This window comes from Octodon degus, unplaced genomic scaffold (assembly GCF_000260255.1).
Source record: "Octodon degus isolate 3935 unplaced genomic scaffold, OctDeg1.0 scaffold00011, whole genome shotgun sequence".
In the NCBI taxonomy this organism is placed as follows: Eukaryota; Metazoa; Chordata; class Mammalia; order Rodentia; family Octodontidae; genus Octodon; species Octodon degus.
Window position 1 is genome coordinate 14,990,432 of NW_004524587.1, and position 7,229 is coordinate 14,997,660.

General features: G+C 37.2%; 1 protein-coding gene and 1 non-coding gene across 2 annotated transcripts in view; both read right to left on the reverse strand.

Moving 5' to 3' along the window:
* The window catches only part of Lrrc36 (leucine rich repeat containing 36), an 82,555-nt gene that overhangs the window by 57,031 nt on the left and 18,295 nt on the right, over window positions 1-7,229 (reverse strand). The gene's annotated exons all lie outside the window — the stretch shown is intronic.
* On the reverse strand, window positions 1,150-1,254 carry LOC111815100. Its single transcript, XR_002819896.1, has one exon. It is a non-coding gene; the product is annotated as a small nucleolar RNA U13 (small nucleolar RNA).

Sequence of the window (7,229 nt, forward strand, 5' to 3'; positions counted from 1 at the left end):
GTACTGAAGTTCAGGTGGAGCTCTACAGATTTTAGAGTTATTCAGCTGCATCTGACTTAGGTATGGCTGCTGTGCTCAGCTCCTTCCCGCTGTGGACCTGAGCTAGGATTGGGTCTGGGGGTTCCTGGAACTCGGCAGAAATTCCTACTCGGCAGGAGGGGTGGGGCAGGTAAGGTGGAGTGGTGTGGGGCGGCCCAAGGGGGTGGGAGAGGGTCCTGCCTATGCTGCGCCTGGGCTGGGGCTGGTCCGCCGGCGCAGGGTAGCAGGAAGCTCGCCACACACTCACCGGACCTGGGCTAGGACTGGGTCTGGGGGTTCCCGGAAGTCGGCCTTTAGGATCTAATTTTCTGATGACCACCAGAGAACTGCACTGAAATAAAATCTTAAAGTGCTATAGAAATCTGGACTCCATAAACTGCTAAGTTATAAATTAAACATCTTGTTAAAGACAAAATCCATGGTACATCAGAAGAAGGAGATTCAAAACCTTGAGAACAGAAAACTATTTGGACCTATCCTTTCCATATAAAAGTAGAGCAAAACTTACTGCACTTAAAGAGTCACAGAAAAGAACTAGGGTCAAATCTTATATGAGGGTTATTATAAGCAAAAAGAAAAAAGAATAAAATAACATCACTCAAGAATAAAAACACTCCAATAGACTTTTTACAGATGGGATAGGAATCTAGGGAATGGAGGGAGAGGGAAGGGAGGGGAAAGGCAAGGGAAGTTAAAAGGACTAAGACATGACGTGTGTATGTACTGACTCATATGATAAATGTATTCATTTTGTATCACAAATTTACTAATAAAAAATGAAAGCACTCCAAAAGGATACATCCATAAAACGAAGATATCAAAACAATGCAGTGATTTTTCAAAGCGTGGTCCCCAGACCCTTAGAGGTCCCTAAGACATGTACAGAGGTCCACAAAATCAAAACTATTTTTTAAAAATTATCTTCACAGTAATATGAAAGCATAAATTGCCTTTGGTACTGTGTTGATATCTGCACTTATGATATAAAGCAAATCCTCCTGAATCTTTAAGGCAGCGACATCAGACTTCATTAGTAGTCATTACATTTTTCACCACTGCACACTTCTTGGGTTGTTGGGGTTTTTTTAAAGCCACTTACTCTTTTTTTCACATCACACAGGTAATGTGCCCACGTCATAACAAGGTTTGAGGGAGGCACATCTCATGCATTATAAGATATGAACACTCAGTCATCACACTTATGAACCAAAGGATCAAAGCCACTTACTTACTCTTAAGAAGACCTTGATAGCCACACATGGTGGCTGTACACGCCTGTAATCCCATCACTGGGGAGGCTGAAGGAGGAGGAACACTGCAAGTTCGAGACCAGTGTGGGCTACAAATTGAGCTCAAGGCCAGCCTGAACTGCACAGCAAGACCCTGTCTCAAAAGAGACAAAAACAAAACAAACAAACAAAACAAACCATCTGGATAAAGTAGAACCAATCATAAACTTTATTAAATCTTTTAAATAATTTTTTGTTAAATTTTGACCCTTGAGGACAAGGCTTACAAAATAGTTCCATTCAAAGAAAATGTTCCTAAGTCAGATTTATTTGTAGTCCAGCAAAGTGAATCTTACACATCTTTGACACAAATATACAATATAAAATGTTTAAAAAAGTGTCCGTATAACCACCACTTCTTGCTTCTATATATCCTGGGCTCTGATTGAGCACTGTATTACTACTATACACTGTTGTACTATACAGTAAACACACAGCAGCACAGCTGTAACAATGTCCACCAGACATGTGAGCTACTTCTGTGATTTGTTTGCATCTATCAAAATTTGCAATTCAAATGTTCATAAGTGAGAATCACTGTGCATATCTTTTGTATTCTGTAAATAAATCGAAAGTATACATGAAATATTTCTGATACATACGCAACAATAGTGGATGCTTTGCAGGAAAACACTTGTGAATTTGAGTTGCAAGCTAATTAGCCACTTTTTAATGAAACGCCTTTGTTTCCTGGAAAAAAAAACCAACCTGAAAAACTGTGGTTATTCTGACTTTAATATTTTCTTGAAAATAAACCAAGTCAGCCTGTTATTTTAGAAAAACAACAGATAATAACTGTTGTCAATTAGAGCATTTCAGTTACCAAGAAAGAATTAGAAGTTTGGGAGCCAAGGGGGTCAGTGGTAGAGCATGGGGTTAGCATGTACAAGAGCATGAGTTTGATCCCATGCATGAAAATAAATTATAATTCTGGAAAACTGTCACCATTAATTTGACAACCTTCCAACTCTTAAAGGTTTTTATACTAAGACTGATGACAAAATTAACAATATCATTTTTAGATGTTATATAATAAAACTTGTCAGTACTTAGAAACTCTACATAACTCAGTGTCAATAATTTTCTTTTTTGGGCCGGGGAGATGGCTCAGTGGAATAAGCGCTTCCCTGGCAAGTGCAAGGGCCTGAGTTCAATCCCCAGTTTTGCAAAAAAAAAAAAAAATCTTTTTCTTTTTATCATCTAAAGAACACACACACAAAAGCATCAGAAATGATACAGAACTTCACCAAGCCAATAGGAATTTAAAAATGGTTGCTATACTGCATAATGTTGTCTTCAAATTACTTGTTGAGATTAGTAGACATAAGCATGAAAAATTGGAGAAAAAAGTTATATTTTAAAAAAAGAAAAATTTAAGCATCAACTGCTCCTCTCTGTAGACCAGCAGAAATCAGAAGTGCAATTATTAAAGCCATAGTGCATACATACATAAATATAGCTTTCTCCCCCTTTCCTCCCTCTCCTGCCCTTTTCCTCATCCCAGTTGTTTCTTCCCTTTGAACAGATTCTTTCTCTTTTACAGTACCTATTGTACCTTTTAGATTCTATTTAATATCTCAGCCTCTTACACTAGTGAGACAATATGATGTTTGTGTATGTGGGTCTGATTTATTTCACTTATGAGTATCGTCTCTTGTTGCATTCATTTAACTATAAAAGCTTTGAATTTATCTTCTTTATAGCTGAGTAATACTCCATTGTGTAAAATATCACATGTTTTTAAACCCATTCCTCAGTTGATGGGCATCTGGGTTGTTTCTAAGATTTAGCTATGATAAATTGTGCAGCTATAAACATAGGTGCACATATATCACTGTGGTATGATATTTTCAGTTCTTCTGGAAAAATGCCCAGGAGGGGAAGAAGTGGGTTGAATGGGACCTCCAATCCTAGTTTTTGAGGAATCTCCACACTGATTTCCACAGTGGTTGTACCAGTCTACATTTCCATGAACAGTGGAAAAGTGTTCCTTTTCCCCCAAAGCCCCTCCAGCATTTATTAGTGATTGGCTTCTTCATCATTTTCTTCTTCTACTTCTTCTTCTTCTTCTTCTTCTTCTTCTTCTTTTTTTTTTTTTTTTTTTTTTGGTGGTACTGGGGATTGAACTCAGAACCTTGCACTTGCAAGGCAGGTGGTTATGTTGCTGAGCTATATCCTCAGCCCTCAGTGGTTGACTTATTGATGATAGCTCTTCTTTCTAGGGTGAGATGGAACTTCAGTGTTTTAATTTGCATTTCTCAAATGACTGATGTCAAACATTTTTTCGTAAATTTATTATCCACTTGTATTTCTTCATCTAAGAAGTGTGTATTCATCTCAGATTCCATTTTTGGATTGGGTCTTTGAATTTTGAGGGCCTGAGTTTTAGAAATTATTTTTGTGTTCTAGATAGAAGTCCTTTGTCTGAGGGATAGCTAAAATTTTCTCCCAATCCATGGGTTTTTTTTTTTACTCTTGTTGATTTCTTTTGACATGCAGAAACTTTTCAAAAACATGAGATCCCAGTCATTGACTCTTTGCAATTTGGTTTTTGTTTATGAACTCTACCTACTCCTATGTCTTTAAGATTTTTACCTACTTTTTCCTCCAGAAGACTTTAGTGTTTTTTTTTTTATTATTTTTTTATTTTTTAGGGTTTCTCTTTTTTTTTTTTTTTTTGCTCCGAATGCCTTCAAGGCATGACTGACTGGCTTGTGTTGTGGGGATCGAACCACAGCAACCTGAGCCTGACTGCTTTGTTGAAGCAGCCACTTAAAGAACTGAGCTAAGGGGCAGGCCCCAGGGTTTCTCTTTTTAATATTTAAATCTTTGATCCATTTTGACTGTAGTTTAGTGCATGGTGACAGACATGGATCTATTTTAAGCCTTCAGCATATGGAAAGCCAGTTTCCAGCACTATTAAAGAGGCTTTTATTCTTCCAGTGAACATGTTTGGCCCTTTTGTCAACGATAAGGTGGCATTTGTAGCTGTGTCTGCATCTTCTAATCTTCTTAATCTTCAGGTCTGTTTTTTTGCCAGTACCATGCTGATTCTATCACAGTAGCTTTGTAGCATAATTTCAAGTCAGGGATTATGATGCCTCCTACCTTTCCTTTATTGGAGGATTGCTTTTGTTATTCTAGGTCTCTTCTGGTTCCAGAGAAACTTTAGGAATTTTTTTTCCAGACCTGTGAAGTATACTAATGGCATTTTAATTGGGATAGTATTTAGTATGTATAGCAATTTTGGGAGTATGACTATTTTCATAATGCTGGTTCTTCCAATCCAGAAGCAAGGATTTTTTTTCCATTTTCTGAAATACTCTTTGATCTCTTTTTCAGGGTACTATAATTTTCACTGCATAAATTTTTTACTTCTTTTGTGAGATTGATTCCTAAGTATTTTGTTTTTTTTGGATATTGTGAAAGGAATGGTTTCCTTAATTTCTCTCTTGGTGCATTTGTTGTTTGTGTACAGAAATGCTATTGATTTTTGAATACTGACTTTGTATTCTGCTATGCTACTGAACTTGGTTATTAAATCTACAAGTCTCTTGGTGGAATTTTTGGGGACTTCAATATAGAGTATTATGCCATCTGCAAATAATGACAATTTCACTTCTCTCTTTCCAATCATTATTCCTTTTATTTCTCTCTCTTGTCTAATTGCTGTGGCTAATGTTTCCAGAACTATGTTGAATAGGAGTGGTGACAGTCAACATCCTTGTCTTGTTCATGATTTTAAAGTGAATGCTTTTAGGTTTTGTCCATTTAGTATGATTTTGTCTGTTGGTTTCTCATAGATGGCTCTTATCAGGTTGAGGTAAAGACAATCTATTTTAATTTTTTGTAGAGTTTTTTAAATCAAGAATGAGTGTTGGGGGAAAAAATGAGTGTTGGACTTTGTCAAAATCTTTTTCTGCATCTATTGAGATGATCGTGTGCTTTTTTTCTTTGGCTCTGTTGATGTGGTATATTACATTTATAGATTTGTGTCTTTGAGATTCTTTTTTTTGCGGAACTGGGGATTGAACTCAGGCCCTTGTGCTTGCCAGGGAAGCAATGAGCCATTTCACTGAGCCATCTCCCCAGCCCCTGATTTGTGTATCTTGAAGAGACATCCCTGCATTCTTGGGATGAATCCCACTTGGTCATGATGTATAATCTTCTTGGTGATTTGCTGCGTTCTGTTTGCTAGTATTTTATTGAGGATTTTTGCACCTATATTCATTAGAGAGATTGACCTGCAATTCTCCTTTTTTGGTTGTGTCTTTCTCTGGTTTCAGTATCAGAGTAATACTTGCCTCCAGAAATGAGTTTGGAAGAATTGCTTCCCTTTCAATTTCACTGAAGAGTTTGAGAAGAGTTGGCATTAAATCTTCTCTAAATTTCTTGTAGAATTCAGCTGTGAATCCTTTAGGACCTAGGCTTTGTCAAGCCAAAATAAAAAAAAAAGGCAGGAAATTATGAAAATCAGAGCAGAAATCAATGCAATGAAGATAAAGAAAACAGTACAAAGAATTAATGAATTGAAGAATTGGTTCTTCAAAAGAATAGAATTGATAAACCCCTAGCCAACCTTAAACATGCTTTTTGTACTATTATATATTATATATTTTGGAGAACATCCCATGTGCAGCTGAGAAGAATGTGTATTCTGACATCTTTGTGTGGAACACTCTGTAAAGATCTAGTAAGTCCATTTCTTCACAAGTTTGGTTTAGTTTAGTTGTTTTTTTTTTTCTGATTTTTTTTGCCTAGTTGATCTATCTCTGTGACAATAGGGTATCAAAGGCCCCATTACAATTGTGTTATTGTTCATTTGATTTGTCTGTTAAAATTTGTCTTATGTAGTTGGGAGCTCCTACATTGGGTGCATATACATTTATGATTGTCATCTCTTCCTATACAAACCTCCAAGATGTAGTGACCTTCATTATCTCATTTTTTTTTTTTTTTTTTTTGTGGAACTGGGGATTGAACTCAGACCCTTGCACTTACCAGGGAAGCACTTATTCTACTGAGCCATCTCCCCTGCCCCTTTTAGTCATTCTTGAAGTTGACATTGTTAGCAGCCAGAACAGCTACCTTTGCTTTTTTCTGAGCTCCTGTCATATGGAATATTGTTTCCCATCCTGTGATTTTCAGTCTATCAGTTTCCTTGTGAGTTAAATGTGTCTCTTGTGTACAGCATATGGTTGGCTTTTGTTTCGTGATCCACTCTGCCAGTCTGCTTCTTTTGATTGGTGAATTGAAGTCATTTATATTGATGGTTATAAATGGATATGTATTGGCTTATCTTTGTCATGTTATTTTCCTGCTGTAGGTTCTCTACTTTTCCCCTCTGTTAATTACTTGCTGTGTCTGGTGGTTCTTTTCTGCTGTTGTTCTTCAAGTCATGGTTATTTCTGTCTCATTCTAGAATATCTGTTAGTACTCTCTGTAGGGTTGGTTTGGTGGTCATGAATTTCTTCAATTGTTCTTTGTCACAGAAGTATCTTATCTCTCCATTAAAATGGATGGATAATTTCAGGGTATGTCAATCTGGGATGGAAAGTGTTTTCTTTCAGGACCTGAAATACTTCACTACAAGCTCTTTTTTCTTTTCTTTTCTTTTTTTAAAAAAATGTATTTAGTACAGGGTCTACAATGTCTCACTACACAGCTCGGACTCATAGTGATCCTCCTGTTTCCAGCCTCCCAAGTGCTGGGATATACAGGCGCATGCCACCGAGCCCAATCTCAATCGCCATCTCAGTGCACCCCAGGGGCGGGGCCGGCATGGTACGGCATGCCAGGGATCGAACCCTGGTTCCTGCACCTGCCTAAGCAAGAACTTTACTCTGCTGAGCTGTTTGGCTGGCCCTCCAAGATCTTTTTTTTTTTTTTTTTTTAAATTTT